Genomic DNA, 19357 nt, shown 5'->3' on the forward strand with positions numbered 1-19357 from the left:
CCAGCTCATTTCTGTCTTCATCATCCCACCCCAACCTGATCCCACGCTTTCCTGCAGTTGCTGCTGCAGGAGCTGGGGAGAACATTAACACCCTGCTGTAAGTCGTTTTTGATGGTAAAACTGATGCATTGATGAAAGGAGAGATGGCTGAGGTCAATCACCAAGCCACGTTGATTGAGGGCGTTGTGCTCATATTTTGTTACAACATGTTGACAAGTAGTTTTTGGCCTTTGGAAGGACACACTTAGGAAGGAAGTTTTTCTGTTGACAATACTTAGCTCTAGGCTGAAGTTTTCATTATCATCATCTCATCTCAGGGAAGTCTTTACATTTACTAAGCTAATAATTTAACATAAGAATCTTCAATGAATAAAGTCCAAAACAATCCCAAAGCAAACTTTTTCTGTATTGTGGTCTAATGTAACCTCATAGACCAAAACAGATCTTTCAGAGGGAAGTGTTGCAGTCACTAGCTAGGGCATCATGACAAATTATACACTCAAAATACATGTGAATTGTATAGTGAATTTCTGAGAAAACATCTCTCACTTTAACCCTTGGATGCTGCCTATTCAGCTTCTCTAATTGTCTTGGGAAAACTTAGGGCACTTGATTCCTTTCCAAGGCCTAATCCAAGGGGTGCAGCAAGGGACCAGAATGGATCAGCATGGCTCCAAATGGCGCTCTGATGTGGACATGGATAACCTAAAAGCGGTAGGGTCAAGAGGACACATTACATTGCTGAAATCACAACAGATATTTTACCTGATGAGCTCTGTACTGGAAGGAATGAAATCATTAATGCTACCCAGATACTTCACTTCCTAGGCCTTGCATTATGATTATCTTTCTTACAACATTTCTTTCACTTGCTTTACTGACCTCTGCTTCAGGTTTCCTAAGAAAAGTTTTATTCATTACATACACCAAAAGTTCAGTTTTTGTGGAGGGAGATGAAGGTTAGAGAAAGCTTGTTTATATCTTTATTACAAGGGAACTAGAATGCTGCATTTGTGAAGACAGAAAAGTCATCCAATTATTTAAAATCAAACAGCTTTTGTTCAAGGTGAGAAAATGTAATTTCTCTATTTTTTTTTCACAGTAGTATTCTGCAGACTTCAGTGGAATTATTCTAGTTTATGGTTACCTAAAATTGGAAAGAAAAAAGCATCCCTTTTTAATTCTTCATTCTTTCTTTTCTAGCACTTGATTCTCACACTGTTTTTCAGTGTATACTGAGGATGAAGGAGATCTGTTGTAGTGTGTAACAAGTTCTCTGCAACCTCTGCTGTTTGTCTGAAAGCTTGCTGAGTACAGCTCTGCAATGTCAAATGTCTTTGATTTGATTTGGACTGGACCAGATGTCAACAAATTGGAATTTAATGTTGTTGAGACAGAGGACAATGTAGGAAGCATAAAGGGTTTCATTACAAATTACAATTAAAGAAGACATTCAGATGCAGTTGTGCAATTTTTATATACTGCAACTTAGAGCAATTAGGAAAAAAAATCAGAAATTCTGTTTTTCTCTCATTCCTTATGAAGAAGTGAATGGGAATTCAGGACTTGTATGATAAAACATGGTCATGGTGGGTTTTTTTTGTTTTCATCATAACTTTTATTTTTAAAATAAAAATTTGTAGTATATAAGGTGACATTCTTCTTTAGCCCTTTGAAATTATGCATGATTTTTTTATCTGATGGAATATTAGACAGAAACTCAACAAAAGGCCAGTGTTAAGGAGCAAAAACCAGTCTTTATTATAGTTTCAGACTAATCTGTGGTATTATGCATAAAGCTGGCAATGATCTTTGCTTTCTTCATGCTGCCAGCAGCAAATATACAAACAATGTCATTTTTCATGCAGAGGTGATTGCAAAGCAAGATCTAAAAGTCAGAAATGTAGAGAAATTAACTGTTAGACTGCCTGTGTGAGCATTTGCGAGATGACGATTGCCTGTTGCTTAAATATGTGCTAGAAAATACAGAACAATGAAGAGGGAGAACTTCCACTGCAACATGGCATCTACCTCTCTGGAGGAGAAAGCTCCTTTTCTCCAGGAAAGGAGAAACAAGGTGGAACAATCGTTTCTTTTTCTAGTTCTGACTTACCTGTGGTACATCTACCTGGGACCTCAGAGACACTTTTCTTCTGCCCACCAGATGTGCCTTCACATTTTCATTAGGAGAGCAGATGGTCTGGCTTTCAGGAAAATGGTTGTAATGGGATGTGGTATTGACTGGTAAACCTTGGGAAATTTGAAGGAGTCAAGAAGGGACTGGGACCAGTTTTCTTCTATCCTGAACACACATATCTCCTTCCTGGTGCAGGCAGAGTGGTGGGAATGGAGAAAGAAAAATCTCCAGAGAATGGTTTCATATGCAACTGTATAAATATTCTCAGAGGGTTTTTTGGTTGGTTTTAATTTGATTTTCTTGTTTGTTTGTTTCTTTGGGGGGTGGGGGTGTTGGGGGTTGGGTTTGGTTTTTTGGTTTTTGTTAGTTTGGTTTTGGTTTTGGTTTTTGTTTTCTTTATTTCTGCAAAGCTGTATATACTTCAGATTGCATTAGTTCTGCACACTGTGTTAGATGCCTTAAGGTTCAATGTCTATTTTTGCTGAATTTAGACCTGAACCTTTCTGGAGTCTAAGCTTAAAAAATCAGAAATTCATCAGATGATCTATGTTGCACCCCATTGATATTGAGGGAGGTTATAAGAAATATTGCTCCTTGGTTTGTGGAGATCTCCATGGAGATGCTTCCTGGTATGTCTTCAAGAAAATTATTTTACTGGAAGAACACTTAACTCTTCACTTTTTTTCTTTTAGATGACTGAAAAAAGATATTGGCCAATTACAATTTTGAGATTTGTGCACCTTCCAATTGTAACCAAATGCTGCAAAGAAGTTGACAAATCCTTTAAGAGCTTTGTCAAGCAAAAGTATGTCTAAAAGTGGCTTTCATCAAATTTTTATGTGGAGTAAAGGATAAGTAAGATTAGTTAATAAGTACAGATCTTCATAATTTCCATAAAATGCTCATTTACCAAGAGTAGTTTTTTTCCCTACCAGCATTATAGTCTAGTTCTTCTGTTTTCTAGAAATCCAAATCCGGCCTAAGAATGATCTTAAAAGTTGACTAGAATAGTAATTGCACCAATTAAATGTCTCTGGTCTGGTAGAATCCAGTGTAAATTGACTTCATATCAGACATAAGTGTTAAAATCTACATTTTTGAGATTAAACCTCTTGAAGTGCGTGACTTTATTCAGTGAGTGATCCTGAACTGAGGAGATGAAATGCTTGATTTTGCAAGAAAGAACAGTTCTTCTGATGATCCACAGCTAATTTTCTTCCTCCTCATTTTTTTGTTATTATGTTAAATATAACCAAAATGTCTATCTTGATGTAAGTAATTTTATAGGCAATTTTGAATTATTTAAAGCATATTCTCTCAGTACCAAGGTACAATTTTTCTTACCAATTAAAACCAAAGCTTTAATTCTGTCTTTCAGACTCCCTTTTTTTCTTTACTACCCTTTATCACATCTCCAATGTTTTAGAGTAAAATAAGAAGCAGGTTCTTTATTATTGTTGTGATTATTATGATTATTATTTATCTCAAGTACATAGAGGAGTAAGGACAGAAAATACTTGAAAGATAATGCAAATAGAGACAGAAATCTATAGATGAGGCTTCATATATATTTCAGAAGAGTGAATGGTTAAGAGACATCATTCTAAAGGAAGAACACATGGTAATGGAATCTGTTGTTTCAATTTCCTCCTTCTCATGATTGAAGCAAAGGGCAGACTATTCCCTACCTTTTTACAAGGGCCTCACAAGTCTGCTCCGCTTTATCGATGTCAGGATGATTTCTCTGCTTTGGTGACAGCAAAATATTGGTAACTCATGTTAGCTGTTATCTTTTCTACTCTTCAGCTTCTTTTCTCAGAATGGATAGAAGCACAAGACAAATTCAACAGGAAGGGACATTGAAAAATGGGTGTTCAGCCCAATCTCCTGCTCAAGGCAGGGTCAGCTGTTTGTGCTCACCAGGTTGCTCAGTCTTATCTCTGCCCATTATGTCTCACCCTCCTGATGCAAAGAGCTTACTCCATCCTCTCACTTATTTTCCCAGAGGTGCAGGGGAGCTACAGAAAAGAATCCCAAAAAGGATAAGAACCACCTCTGCTGCAGGCTGAAGCAGCCTTGCTTTCTCAATTTGTCCTCACAGGGTGAGTGCTCTAATCCCTGACCATCTTGGTGGCCCTTCACTAAATCCACCCTAGTTTATTTATGTCTTTCCTGTGTTGGGAAGCACAAAATTGAATGCAATACTGTAGAAACAGTACAAGGAATGCTGTGTAAAGGGAGATAATTGCTTTGCTCCATCTCTTCTAGCCACACAGCCGAGAATATTGTTGTTCCTCTTTGCTGCCAAGGCACGCTGCTGGCTCCTGCTCACTCTGTGTCTGCCAACACACCTTACATCTTGCCAGCAGCGCTGCTCTCCTCAGTCAAGCCCAACTGGCATAACTGCAAGGAGTTCTTCCTTCCCAGGTGAAGGACCTTGCACTTGTCCTGTTGTCTCCATCTTTAGCTTGTGCTTAATTCCAGGGTGTTTATAAAACACACCTGCACGACTTAGAAAGAAATCCTCACTGTAAATGCAGAGTCTGGGTAGAAATATTCTATAAGGAGCAAAAGCCTATCACAGTGTTTAGAGAAAGAGAACATATTCAGTGAGCTGAGCATGTATCTCCAAATTAGTAGAGCAAATCTTTCTCTTTTAGCTATCTTTCTCAGAACAAAATCTACGGGCCAGTCAATATATTCAAAGAAAAAGATTAATCTTAGAAACATAGAAACATAGAATCATATAATATGCTGAGTTGGAAGGGACTTGCACAGTACAGTTCTCAAGTGAGATAAGTTTTTTGTTCTGTGATTTATTTAAAAACGTTATGCTAATACTTCCTGGGTAACAGACTGCTATGCTGGATTATGCACACTCCAAATCTGAGGATTGTCTGCAATCACATCCAAGAAATCAGATCTTGCAAAAAAACCCAGGACAAACCCACACGAGCATCTTTCCTTCTGTTGTAGGAGTCATCATTTACTCTGTAGGAGAAGAGAATGTTACCTGAAGACCCCACAGCAGCCACCCATTATCTGAAGAGGGCCTTCAAGGAAGCTGGAGAAGGACACTTCATCAGGAACTGAAGCAATAGGACAATGGGGAATGGCTTAAACTGAAAAGCAGTAGGCTTAGATTAGATGTTAGGAAGGAATTCTTTACTCTGAAGTAGTAAGGCACTGGAAGACACTGGAACAGGTTGCTCAGATGAGTTGTGGATGCCCCAGCTCTGGATGTGTCAAGGCCAAGCTGGATGGGGTTTTGAGAGTCCTGTTCTAATGGAGGGTATCCCAGTCCATGGCAGGGCTGTTGGAACTTGATGGTCTTTAAGATCCCTTCAGACCAAACCATTCTATGATTCCATGTTTCTACTACTCTGTGACTCCAAATTGCTATGCAAGCCTACAATGCTTTATTGATGCGTAAATTCAGTTCTGTGATGGATGCATGATTTACTTAATAGCACCTTGAAATTATTCTCAGACTAGCAGATATGTTGTGATAACATGAACTTGTTCCAGAAAATTCCTGTTTGTCCATTTGTGTCTACAGTTCTGTTGAGGTTTGGAAGTTGAAATTTACTGAATTGTCTAGTTTCTTAATCTCTTTGTACCATGCTCATCACCATGGTTTGAATATTTGTTTGATTACCAAAGCTTTACTGTGTCTCACCAGTGTATGATAGGGAGAAAACAAGTAATTTCTTATCATCCAAGCTTTAATCTTCAAACAGGATGCTAAAACAAGCTATCTGCCTGTTGCCCATCATCTCAAGCCATGAGTACTATATAATGACACTTCAGATCTCACACCTTTGTGCAGTGCAATTATAATTATATTACTGGAACCCACACAAATGCATTCTAACTTGTCCAAGACAACAAAAGCTTTGATCTCCAGTTATTACTTCCTGTGCTTGTTGCCTTCACGTTTCTTCTGCAGAGTACATTGGATCGTTCCAGTATGAAATTAATCTCTTGAAGAAGATAAATGAATTTTTAATTTCTATTTAAAATATGTTCTTGCTTTTCTATTCATAAACATCTTATTTTTAAAAGGTATGTTTTTGTAGAATAACTGCAAGGCTTGATTGTTTTCAAACAGCTGCCTTTTACACAGATGTGTTGGATTAAACATGCTTTCACTGGCCCTCTTTAAGTAAGAAATTGGAGAATTTGAGCTCCCTTCTAATCTAAACAATTATGTGGCTAGCCTGCACATCCTTGTTGTAGGATATATAATTGTATTTTCAGCTTCAAGAGATATAATAAATCTTTGCTATAGTACAGGAATAATTTTGATTATGAAATCTCTAGATCAGCTCATCGTTAAATTTTAAATTCCTGAAGTCCTCAAGACTCTTTCAAAACTTGCAGAAAATACTGGAAAACATTTGAAAGGGGAGATACAAAAAATTGATCCTAGGAGTTGCAATTTCTTTTTTGACTTAGTGTTTTCAAAACTGTAATTTCAGATTTAGAATTGTTACTCCTGACTGATAAAAAACATGAGTATGTAGGGATACAAACCTTCAGACTTGTTTGTGGAATACTTAACTTTTCATTTGTTTCATGTGGGTTTTTCCAAGCAGGATGAGGTGATTATGGATAAAACCCAACACCCAGACAGTTTTTCAGTCATAGTCATAGTCCTGTTGTTAATCAGAAGTATAATCATTAACAGTTCCAAAAGCTAAGGAGCTAAGTGAGAACTGCTTCTGCTCTTATTCTGGAAGTTACAGAAATCCAAAAGCTATTATGATCAAGATATTCCTGTTAATAAAAATGGCTTTATGAAAAGAAAAATGGTTTCTAGTCTCTGTGGCTAGCTTCTGGGAAAAAACAGATTTTTAAATTTTGATTTAAAATGCAAGAGAAAGATAAAACATTAATATTTAATGTTAGTGGGTTAAATTTGTGCTAACCTTAGTAGGGAGTGACCTATAAGTTCAAATGTTATTATAACTAAAAGTAAAGAAATTTTTTTGTTATTTGTCTTCCCTCTTTCATTTTACCTCATCTCTCCCCCAGCTAGGAGACAGAATAGGATTCTGAATACTGATAGGTATAGCAGTTCATAAGGTAAATGCTTGCCTACAAAATTTTTTCAACATTTTTTTCTTATTTTCTTTACATATTATATGGTTTCTTTAGCATATTCCTATTAAACCTTAAAAAATTAGCATTGATTTTATAATTTTAAAATATGTTCAACAACCATGTCTTTTCTAATGGTCTATTGTGCCACAAAAATATGTCAGAAAGGACATTATAAGCACTAAAACCTATGCTGGAAGTGCCATAGAAGTTGGGGAAATCATATCCAAATTGTTGTAAAACAGAGCTGGTCACTGTTTGAAGTATAACATGTTACATGGTTTCAGAGGAGGTGCAATAGCATGATTTCAACATATGTTATACATATGGCAAGAGGAATCAGGCAGCATTTTATAGCTCCATGCTTACAATAAACACTAGGAGCTCAATTCATTTGCGTGGACCCGAGTGTTAGTTCTCCTCATGAGATTCTAGGATATCTCATCCAGGGCCTTGAGGAGACCCAAGTGCTTCTCTTGCAGCAGCTGGAGGGATGTGAGGATGTACAAGGCCATGTCCAGTGGTACCACCTGCCTCTCTGGGATCACTGCATGTGCTGTGCTGGCTCTCAGCCTATTCCCTGCAGGCTGTTCTCTCTAAGACATCATCGATATGCCAGGTGTGCTTGGAGCTGACAGATCCATGGGAAATACATATCATTCTGTAGCAGCAGTCAGGCAGCAAGTGAAGTATTGCTGAGTAGCTGAAAAGACACTAAATTACCAAGTCTGAACAGCTGGATCCTGCCTCATGGCACGTGCAGACAAATAAAACCTACTCATTAACTCAGACTGTTCTTTAATGGAGGAAAAAATGCCTATTCACATTGATTATACCTCTGCCTTAACTTAGAATTGCCACTAACTAATTCTGTTTCTGAGAATCCAGAGGATTTTTGACAATGGCTTTACGCAGCATGGAATTAAAAATTAACAGCAACAGATATTCAGCTGGTTTATTTCCATGTCCCCTAAGCAGACACACCTGCACCTAAATTCCTCCTGATGGACATTTGTTCTAAAACTTCAAATGGCAGAAATTCCATAGGATATCTATTCTATTAAAAAGCTAAATTTCTCCTGCCACAATTTTAAACATTACTTGTTATTATATTATTCAGCGCAAATTCAGAAAAAAACAGAACTTTTTTTTTTTTCTTTGAAACAATAGTCTAGATGTTTGAAAATGTTTCTTACTAAATGGCATCTTCCAGATCTTTTTTTTCTTCATCTGGTCACGTCCTTCAATGAAGCAAACCATATACTGCACAAAAGCTTTTTCTTCCCTGATACCCTATCCCACTAAAAAATGACCTTTATGATGGTGATGGTGAGCAGTGAACCAGAGACCATCTACACTTGAGGAACATGCTATTTCTCTGCCTTTGTTTTTGAGGAACATTCACTGAGATTAAATTCTGAGACCTTCAAACTTTTCACAGCAATAATTTGTAGTGAGTTGTGCCAGGCTTGTATGAGAGGCCATCTTTTTCCTCAGGTAATAATGATGCAGTATGTGTTTTGCCTGGGATTTAACAAGGACTAGAAGGGGTTTTTTTGTTTGAAACTGTTAGTTGTGAAGGTGCTCTCAGTTTGTAACACAGTGAGGGAGCAGCAGACTGAAGCACAAGACCCTTCTAAATCCTAAGTATGTGATCAACAATTTACTAGGTTTAACCTTACTGTCTTCAGTATACATAAAGTTAACTAACTTGCCTATATTTCTGTTGGACAAAAAATAAATTAGGAATTTAATAAAAATACCTTTCCAATTAAATAAAGAACTACCGATGCACCACCTACAGAAATGCATGGCAGCTGGGGAGCTTGAACAGAGACAAGCTTGAATCTGGACAGAGACTGGGTCAGACACTCAGTAATGGAATGAGCTTCCCTGGCTGGGAGGACATACCAGCCAACTGCCTGCTGTTCCATGCACAAACATGAGGAAAGCATTTCGAGGAAGTCTACACAAACCTTTCAAAGCTACTATTTTCCCCCCATTCTTTCTTACTTTTTCAGTATCAGAAGCTTAACATAGAGAGTAGAAGACAAGAGTAGTAGAATGTCACTATAGGACAAACTGGGGGGGATCTTGGCTGCAGGGGTATGTCTGTCACTGCTTTTAAAGTGATCAGATTTCGTCATGACTAAAAGTGATGGGTTTGGGAATACAGCATCACTTTAAAAGCTAAAGTGTAGTTAGTGATCGGATGAAGTATTGAATTAATTTGGTGAGCCTGGAATATATAAATCACACAGAAAATAGACACTTAAAAATAGTTTGTCAAATTATGGATGAAGATCAGATGAAAGAAATAAAAAATAGAAACAGAACAGCCTTTGGGACGTCAGTGGGATCCATCAAAGTCGAATCATTATACAGCTCTGGCATTTAGCTTCAGTGTAGGGGGTCCCCCAAGCACTTCTGGTTGGTGGCTTGCTGAGTAAATGTCAGTTCAATGCTGTTTTCCTGTTTTTGTGGAAAACTCCTGTAGGGTCTCTCATCAGCTAACCAGATAGATTATGTCCCCAATGCCTTTAGTCAAGCATAAATGTTAGTTCTAAAAGTAGCTGCTTCCTTACCTTGTTTCTATTTCACTCAGTGACATCAGGTTTTTTAGCCATCAAAGGTCCAAGACCAGCTATTTTTGAACTATGAGCAAGTGGTGGCTTCTTGCAAACCACATTCCTGGGTGCATGTCAGTAAATTTGACATGCACACCATTATGACAGTTAAAATAATTATACATAGATGATGTAGCCCGCTGAACACACAGGAGACAGGTTCAGCTCTGCTTCTTTGTCGTAGGCACCAACAAATAGAAAAGCTTGTGTCTGTGCTTGTGTTACACATGGTATGGGGAGAGAGACCCTTGTCACTTTTCTGCTTGCAGGGTATGTGTCTGATCATGATGGCATGCTACATCTCTTAATTTAAACGTGCTTCACACAAAACAGGGAGAAAATATTTTTGTTAGTATTACTTAATTTAGAAAAGTGTCATCACCTAATAATGAAAGTAATGCAATCTATTATTGTGTTCTAAACCCTGCAAGCATCCACAGTAATTTACAGTGTCATACAAAAACCATAATCTCAGCATCAGCAGGACATCACAGTCTACAGGCATACTGAGCAGGCACAGTATAGTGACCTTTCCTTGTATATACACCTAATTACCAACATATGTATTATATTAAAAAAATAAATAGAAGAATTAATGACATTATAGATGGGCAAAACCAGGGAAGAGCGCTCATTTACTGACTTTCTGTTATAATTCCGATTTAATTTGAGGTCAGAATGGGAACTTTTTCATAGAGCTGAGCAGTCTTCTCTGACAGAGAGCACTGAGTGGAGAGAGTTTCAGTAATGCTGCCAGACCTGGTAGTTTACAGCCTAACCTCTTTCATGTTTTTAAGTCCCCTGCTAAGGCAAGGCACAAGCATGGCCATGCTTTGGCTGATCTGGCTTCTCTGCATAGCTCCCTGTGAAAGACTGGACTGTAAATCTTGGGACTGTGTCCATCTGTGAGTCATGGTGGGAGCAGAAGCTCTGCATTCACACAAAATACCAGGTTAGGAGTTTTTTTTTTTTCATAGGACTTCAGTTCACAGAGTTCTGTTAGTAGTGAACAGAAGCTGAGGTGAAGTTGCCATAAAATCTCTCCCTTTGCCAAAGACTGAATCTGCAATAAAGCAACAAAGCAGCCATGTTTAAATTTGCAGTCTGATAACTCACCTGCTGATATTATTTCCTTAGCATCAGGGAGTAAATTTTTAAAAGATGAGAAAGCATCATTACTTTGAATAACTTTGATTTAGTTACAGTCAGTTTCTTATAGTGTTTTTCTGCTGGGTTTTTGTACATAAAATATAAATGAAATCTGCTATTAAGATTCCGCCTTTTTACTGCATCATAACGTGCTGCTATTTTTAAATAATCATCCCTTAATGTATCACATGCTTCATTTTCATTAAATAAACATTTGAAATGTGTAAAAGTAATATTCATTAGTATTTTTAAACTATAAGATAATGGAAATGCCTCTCTATGAATACATGATATTTTATCTGCTGTTTCATAGAAAGAATTAGTTACATTAAAATAAGGGGGGTTTTCTCTTTTTTTTTTTTTTTAATTTCTTTTCTTTTAATCTCCCATATATTTTAAAGCAATTCAAACACACTTAGTATTTGTCCAATTCTGTCTGGTTCCTCTTGGCTCTAGGGTTCCAGCTCCAAAAAGCTGAGAAGTTGCAATCATCTATACAAACCATACTTGACACCACACTGCACTGCATATTCCTTTTACAGCTTTGCCCATTTACCATCTTCTGCATTTTTTTTTTCTTTATGGTACCAGAACACATCAAACCCAGGCTTCTTGTGGCTTTTAAGCCTCATGCCCTGGGTGTGGGCCAGATGCCAGTGTAGCTGCTGGAAAGGCAATGGGAGTTGAATGGAACTCCTCCATAATAATTTTCTGGCCAATGGGCTATGCTTATCAAATGATAGTCTCCACAACCTCCCTGGACATCGCATGGAAGGGTGGAAGTAGTCTCATTTTGCTTCTACCCTTAAAAGTGTGGCTTATCCCTTCTGCTTTGGGAAGTCCTGGAGCAGACTGGAGTGTGTGAATTAGGGGAATTCTAGTAAAATAGTCATTGTACTGGGATGTGGCTCAGCAGGGAGGAGCAGGACTGTATTCAGAGCATCCCCCTGTTTACTTCCCTTGCATGGGATGAAAGGTCCTGGGACACCAGCTGTCTAGCAATGTCTTTGAAAAGCAGAGATTTGTAAAGAGAAGTGGAAAACCCCAACAGCAGCCTCTGCTAAATCCTTGTTCAAAAATATTTAAAAGGTTCTCCTAGTAACTTCATGGACAAAGATTGAGAAAGGCACAAGGACAGGATGTCCTGGAAAAGTTGAAACAAATAAGGCAATGTGCCTGTAATCTATCAGTTAGACAAAAAATATTCTTGATTTCCATTTACTTGAAAAACTAAAATTTTTTCAACTATTGTAGCTGGTCAAATGGTGACGAAATACAATGTAAACAGATTAAAGGCAAGTTCTCTAATGAAAAAAGAATCAAAAGTTACAAATGTTCTGATTTCTTTTGTTCTTGCCATAGTACCATTTTTTCAGGCTTTTGGGAAGCTTAAATTAATTACTGACTAAAAAAAAGTAATTACTATATTTAATAGTAGATTAAATCAGAGACTGAATTTTGTCTACTTCTGAATAATTATGCAATTGATACACATGTGTATTTTCATGTACTCTTTTCCCAGTAGACATATTCAAAGTACCATGATGTCCTAAATAATAAGAAGATAATTCTGTGATCACATCTGCCAGGAAGTTAAAAACCCAGTTGTAGTCTGGGCTTTGCAGATTGCTTGCAAGGAATTTGCTAGAGTAGCAGGTAACAAAGCAATCATGGAGACTAGGAAAGCTTCAGTTCACAAGTAGTCCATTGGAGCAACAGAGAACACATTCTTCAGGGTTAAGGGTGGTTTGGAGTAACAAAACTGTTGTTTAGAAACTAAACATGATGAGAATGTTTTCCATAGCCATAGGTATGGTAAATTTTTGTATAAGCCAATAGTAAAACCTGAGGAAAAAGGAACTGCAGTAGACAGTGGTTATGGCTTACGTGTGAAAGGATAACACTTGGGTTCACTCAGTGTGTACACATGGCCAATAAATCATTTCCTCTGAATTCCCTCTAAGTTCTCTGCATGATGTTTTCAAGGACAGCAGACATTACTCTGAGTAGACCATTAATGTTTTTTTTTGGTTTGAGTTTGGTTAGGTTTTGGTTCTTGACTTAACCCTAGAATTGTACCATCTTCTTTTTCCTCTCCAAATTTACTTCCATTGTGTTTATGAGATTTTTGAAAATCATACTTTTTTTTCTTCCATTTCTGGGACAGAGAGACACTTAACTAAATCTCTCTGAAATGAGAACGGTGACTCTCAATGGAAGAGTGACTGGGAATTAGACTAGGAGATTAGATGGGCTCTAAGATTACTTGTTTTCTAATTTTTATAAGACTTTGAGTCACTTATCTATATTCTAATTTTTCCATCAAGTGAATATTTGTTCCATTAACCATTAAAACAATTACACTTCCTCCTATAAGGGCAATGGTTATAATAAATGAGCTATGACCGAACTCTGAAAAAACAAGTTTTTCCATTTTATATAAACATTTTTTAAATTACTTTGTTTTGAAAGCTGTTGTATTCACACAAAAATAAGGATGATTCTGCATGGAACACCTATGATGTAGAAATCATTTCTTCTTGCTATTAGGAACACCTTTGTAGACCTGTGTAGCTTTCCTGCTGTTCTCCCTCTTGAGTTCTTCCGTTGTGTATTGATTGCTGACTGATGAGCACACTGCTTCTCATGCTCCTGAGCAAATCTAAATCTTAATTTTTTTATTTCTTCAGCTAGGTGTTTCTCAGAAATATTTCCTTATGCCTTGTTATAGCTTGTTGGAGCTTTTTAAAGTTAATTGACTAGATTTGATGCTTTTACCTTCCCTCTTTTTACAGATTCAATATTGACATTGAGAGAGATTCAAATCCTAGAGATTGTCATGAAGTTGTGTTTAGAACAGGTATGTCCTGCATGTTCACTTTAATTCTCTCTGGTTAAGGTTAGTTGTGGTGCCCAGTTACCATGATCTACTTCTGGCTTATGTTTTAACATTGTCTGTGTAATTTTTGAAAAGTCTTTCAGGCTTCTCAGTGTTAAAGAAAACAAATATGAAAACAGACACAAAAAATGAGAGAAGGTAAGATTCGTGTTCAGCACTAGTCTCTGAAATTGAGGAAACAGGGAATAAAGGAGGAAACTTCTCAACAGTCATTTCTGCTCTGTTTTCCATAGTGAATAATCTGCTAGTGTTGTCAATAATCTTGAAAAACCTCCCCAGGAAGGTGGTCCCAGCACCAAGCCTGACAGAGCCCAAGAAGTTTGGTGTGATTCATGTGGTATCCTGTGCTGATCCAGGAGATGATGACCCTGATGAGTCCCTTCCAGCTCAGCATATGCTATGACTATATGAGTCCAAGTCCAGACTACAAATCTATATAAAATATCCATTGCTCAACAACACAGGACTCTACAATGGTTTCTACTGCAAAAGGAAATAAAGCAGAGTTGCATGTTTGTGCAGATTTGTTGAATTGATTTTTATTTCCATGCACAGATCCCAAGTGGCCCTGTCATGAATCTGGAACACTTAATTTGACTGCAGAAATCAGCCAGCTGCATCAAATGTCTGCTCTGGGTCAATCTTCAATGGAGACTGAATATTCAGCAGACAGTGAAATCCACTGTAGTATGATAGAAATACTTTCTCTGTATATAAACATGGTCTCTCTGACCATTTAGTACTTATACTATGTACTAAATGTCTGTTCTATCTTTGCAGCATTCATTCTTTGAGAAAAATGGGCAAATTTAATTTAGTTGTATTAATTTCATTATATTTTTAATCTTTTTACTACAAAGGGAGGCATATGAAAAAGAAACCTAAACATGTTAGTAAGCTTGATTATTCAGTTAATGCTTCTGTTAACGACCAATTTTGAAATACAGTATTAAATTTACAAAGAACAGACAAAGATATTAACATTCCATTTTTTATTTTTATACTTTAAAGGGAATATTTGCTCATAACACAGACATTAATGATCAGGACAAAGTGATGGTAACAACACAGTGGTTTTTTGATCATTTGCTTATTTTGATTTTTCTATTACAAATCGCCACTTAAATGAGCCTGCTTGGTCTTATCCTATGCAAGCTGTTACTGCTCCAGAGCTCAGTCCCCAAGGGGACTGGGTGCCAGAAGCCAGCTCGCTCTCAGACCAAGGCCACGGGTTAGCCCCTAGCAAGCAGGGAGATATTCAGCTCTTAGTGATTAGCCAGCTCTTGTGATTTCAGCTTTGCTTGCTAGGTAGCTTTTCCCTTGGCCTAAGGCTCCAGCAGACGGTAGAGAGAGGAGAAGCAGAAGACGCTGGCTGTTCCACGAGTATGGCTTTATTGTAGGGTCCGTGAAGGGTCTCAGCTCTTCTTCTTCCGAGTTAGTAGGGGTACAGTATGCTACTTTTATACCCTTGGCCTGGATCCAATCCTGACCAATGGCAAAGGTGTTAGAGTGACCATAAGTGACCAATAGTAGGGTTTAACACAATATTGCCTTACATGGCTATAGGGATAAGGTACAAGGCGGATGTCCCTGGAGACAGGAAACTTCTTTGCCGCTGTGTCAGCATTCTATTCTCCAAGGGGCCCTGGCTAAACCTGAGGGGTTTACTACAACAAATGGTTTAAGAAAACCATCTCAATTATCTTCTTCTGTTGTTTCACCTGTAAGTAGAGCATCTTTCAATTGACTTTATTTAAAAGTTAGAGAGCTAATTTGAACTGTTCATTTAGTTAAAGCTTAAGTTATACATCTAGCCAACCTTCTTTAACAAAAAAGAAGTTTAGATTGCTTGAGGACCAAATTCATATATTAATGGAATCAGAGTCAAGTAGGGTACATCTTTTTTTTCAATATGCATGTGTCTCTTCATTGACAATAGAATTTATTGTCAATTGGCTTACCTTAGCATTTAAATTTTATGTGGCTAAAATAAGAAAAAAAAAACCACTCTAAGAGTCTGTCTATCATCTGGGATTTTGAATTATATCCCTGACTATTTTACAATTTAAATTCTTCCCCCCTCTCTCATTTCTGGGGGACTTTTCCTCTTCCCTGCTTTGTAGGGCTCCATCTTCTTAATCTCTCTGTTATTTTTCATGCAGCTGAAAGACAAGACTGTGGGTTTTAGTATTAGCCATAAAGAAATCCAATAATACCTCAAATAATAGATCTCAAAATCTAAGTTTACCTGATTTCTGAAATTGGAAGCTCTAAAATGTTTCTCCAGAAAATGTTCAGTAGCATAACCTGGTCTTCTGTTTCAAATAAACTCTTCTAGATAGTACGTTTTGCTCACATTTAGAGTTAAAAAGTAAGTTATCTGGTGATATCTTCAGTTGCTGAAAGTGAACATTTAGTTAAAATGAGGTAAAGGAATTGTGTATATTAAAATCTATCATACACTGTATCATATGAGTAATGCTTCATTTTAGATTGACTGATTTTATTATGCTGTGATGAATAACACTGGGCTATTTTAGTTACGTGTTTCTACTCTTAACTATATGTAGTTGTCATCCACCTTACGTATTTTTTCCCTGTGTTTATTTCTTTTTTCTTCTTTCCTCTTTTCTCTTTTCTTTTCTTTTCTTTTCTTTTCTTTTCTTTTCTTTTCTTTTCTTTTCTTTTCTTTTCTTTTCTTTTCTTTTCTTTTTTTTCTTTTCTTTTCTTTTCTTTTTCTCCTGTATTTTGATTAATTTCTTTCATAAACATACAGAGAGTCTTTAGGGTGAAATTTCATGAAAATTAGGAATGATGATAATGGTCCTTCTTCCTTTCTAACTTTCACTAAGCTAAAAAAGTTATAAAAACTTTGAGAGGGAGAAAGAGGAGAAAGTGAAAAGCTGTATTTTTCCTATTACTGAGATCCATCTTGGTTAGAAGTGCTTTGTACAAAGCTGGTAAAAGTTACATAAATATTTTCTTGCCTTTGGGAGCCATCTCTGTCAAGACAAGCAGGTACTCTACATCTGGCTGTCTCCTTTCATGTTTTTACTTGGCACTGCTCACACCAAAACTGGACAGTAAAATGTTGCTCATGTTTTCTCTGAAACCCCGTGTACACGGTCTGCTCATGCTGCTTACAAGGGACCGCTGGAGCTGATGAGAGCATTTATCTGCAAGAGAGGGCAGCCAGCTCTCTGGTAAGGCTGCTGACAGAAGGAATTGATTTCATAATTAGAGCTAAATGGCACCTCCTTGGCAACAGACACGTTGAGTCACATCTGCTATGCATGTACCTCTAGGCTGTTCTCTTGGAAACTGTCCTGTATGGGATCTGCCTGCCTCTCAAAACCAGGAACAAAAATGACCTTTTTGAACAGTTCATTTCAGCCAGGTTTTCCAGCTACTGAGTGTTTACAGCACCTATTGCGCCACTTATTTTTCACAGTTTCCAGATATTCTGCTTTAAGGCAGGTATCTTCACTGTGTCCCCTAGGCTGAATGGGATGTCATAAACTATTATAAACTCCACAATGTAAATAAATTTACAACAAGAACCCGATACAGCTTCCTATACAGCTTTGTGATTAACTAGAGATAAGTGATTTCCCCAAATTTTTGAAACGATATTGTGTGATCAAGATACTGCTTGTACAAGATAAGGCAATAGCTGCTTTCAAAATTTAATGCATACAGGCTCATAAAAAAGGTGGAAATTATTCAGCCAACAAGATTGAAACAGCAATTAACTAATGAGAATCTTATGAACTGACCTGAACAGGCAAATCGACCTTCACATGTGTCTCCTACATGAAAGAAGAAATCACTGAAATTTTGTTACTTACCATGATTCCTCCTCTACACAGGAGATAATTAATAGTCCTCTTGCCCTTTATTAGGTAAATGGAGCTGTGATTGAAATTATGCATTCATTAGAGTAATCAGACCTCAAAAAACACTTGACTTAATAAATTACATAGATCAATACATAGCTTCACTTTTCAGTAACAAAATGACACATAGTATAAGAAATTGCAGAGTAATTAGGACCTGTATTTTCTTTCCCTTCACTCAGTAATTCCACTTTTTGTCTTTTCTCTGTTTTCTTCATGTAGTGAATGTTCTTTGATCTTCCTAAAGAAATCTGTCAAATTGTTTCGTATTCAGCTTTTGAAAAAAAAGTCAAAATATTTTTCCCAGGAGTATAAACAGCGATACTAAAGGAAAAGAAAAAAACCCCAAACATCAAAAGACATAGCCCTCCAGAATTTTTAGTGATTAACAATAACAAGTGACTTCATTTATTAAAAGGTAGATTCCAAGTGGTGCGGGAAATTATTTGGTGGTTTTAAACAGCAGTACAGAATTTCCTGTTATTCATGTATTATTTCCTCTCTCCTTCAAATGTAATATTAGTTAAATGATAGCTTGTTTTTTCATTATGTTCAGGAAATATGATTCAACATTTCTGCAATGTTTCTTGTAAATGGAAGCAAGTATACTTCTAGAAATTATAGTGTTTGATATTAATCCTTGTAGACAGCATATCACTTGGAAAAGTAAACACAAATGTAAATGGAAAATACTTCCAGCTGATTAGACAAAATGTGAAATCAAAAGTGCTTCCAAATACTGTGCTGTGATTGCTTCAACAGAACATTGATCATAAAGCAAAATAATTTTCTGTGAAAGAAACCAAGAGCTCATATTGATGTTAAGAACAACACAGTCTGTTAATATTTTTCCATTTTTTTGTTGAGCTCAGTCATTTGTTTACAAAATCATACCTTTGAAATATATTTAGATATTGAAAGATGAAAAAAAGTAATTTTGGCTAGTAAATCTCACTGTTTAAAATATCTTCTTTATTTCTGCTTTGATTTTGATAATCTCAGAACAGGTTCAGTGAAAGCAAGTTGCTCAGAGCTCCATTCAGCTGAGTCTGGTCTGAATATCTTCAAGCCAATTCTGAGCTTATCCAAGGACAAAGAATCCACAGCTTCACTGGGCAACCTGTTTCAGGGCTTGATCATGCCCAAAGCCTCATGGTGTCGAAAGCCTCTTCAAAACATTTTGAAGATATTCTATTAACAGATATTTCAGATTACTTGAGAAGCATTTTTTGAACACAGAATAATTGTGAACAACTTCTGGTGCTATAGAGGATTTTTCAGAGATCAGAGTAGAAATCTTCTTCATTGCAATTCTTAGGATATCACCATTCCATGAATAGTAAAGAGATAACTGTGTTATAAAAATCCCTAATGACAAAATTTGTTTTTGAAAAGAATAGACTGAGCTAAACATATTTTAATTGAGAGTCATCATGAACCTTATATATCTTAGTATAAGAATCTTCAATGCGCTTATGCTGCCTTCCCAGGATTGATTAAAATAATTTCCATTGCATACATAAACATATCTCTGCAAAATTATCAA

At 36.8% G+C, this 19357-nt stretch overlaps 1 long non-coding RNA gene across 1 annotated transcript in view; it reads right to left on the minus strand.

Moving 5' to 3' along the window:
* Positions 1-14915: 14915 nt before the first annotated feature.
* The window catches only part of LOC141728556 (uncharacterized), a 43230-nt gene continuing 38788 nt past the window's right edge, over positions 14916-19357 (minus strand). Inside the window, exons 4-6 of the long non-coding RNA XR_012579617.1 lie at positions 17764-17827; positions 16164-16314; positions 14916-16077 (exon numbers count right to left, since the gene is read on the minus strand). This is a non-coding gene — a long non-coding RNA (uncharacterized LOC141728556). The remainder of the gene's footprint in view (positions 16078-16163; positions 16315-17763; positions 17828-19357) is intronic.

Source organism: Zonotrichia albicollis, chromosome 3 (assembly GCF_047830755.1).
Source record: "Zonotrichia albicollis isolate bZonAlb1 chromosome 3, bZonAlb1.hap1, whole genome shotgun sequence".
NCBI lineage: Eukaryota > Metazoa > Chordata > Aves > Passeriformes > Passerellidae > Zonotrichia > Zonotrichia albicollis.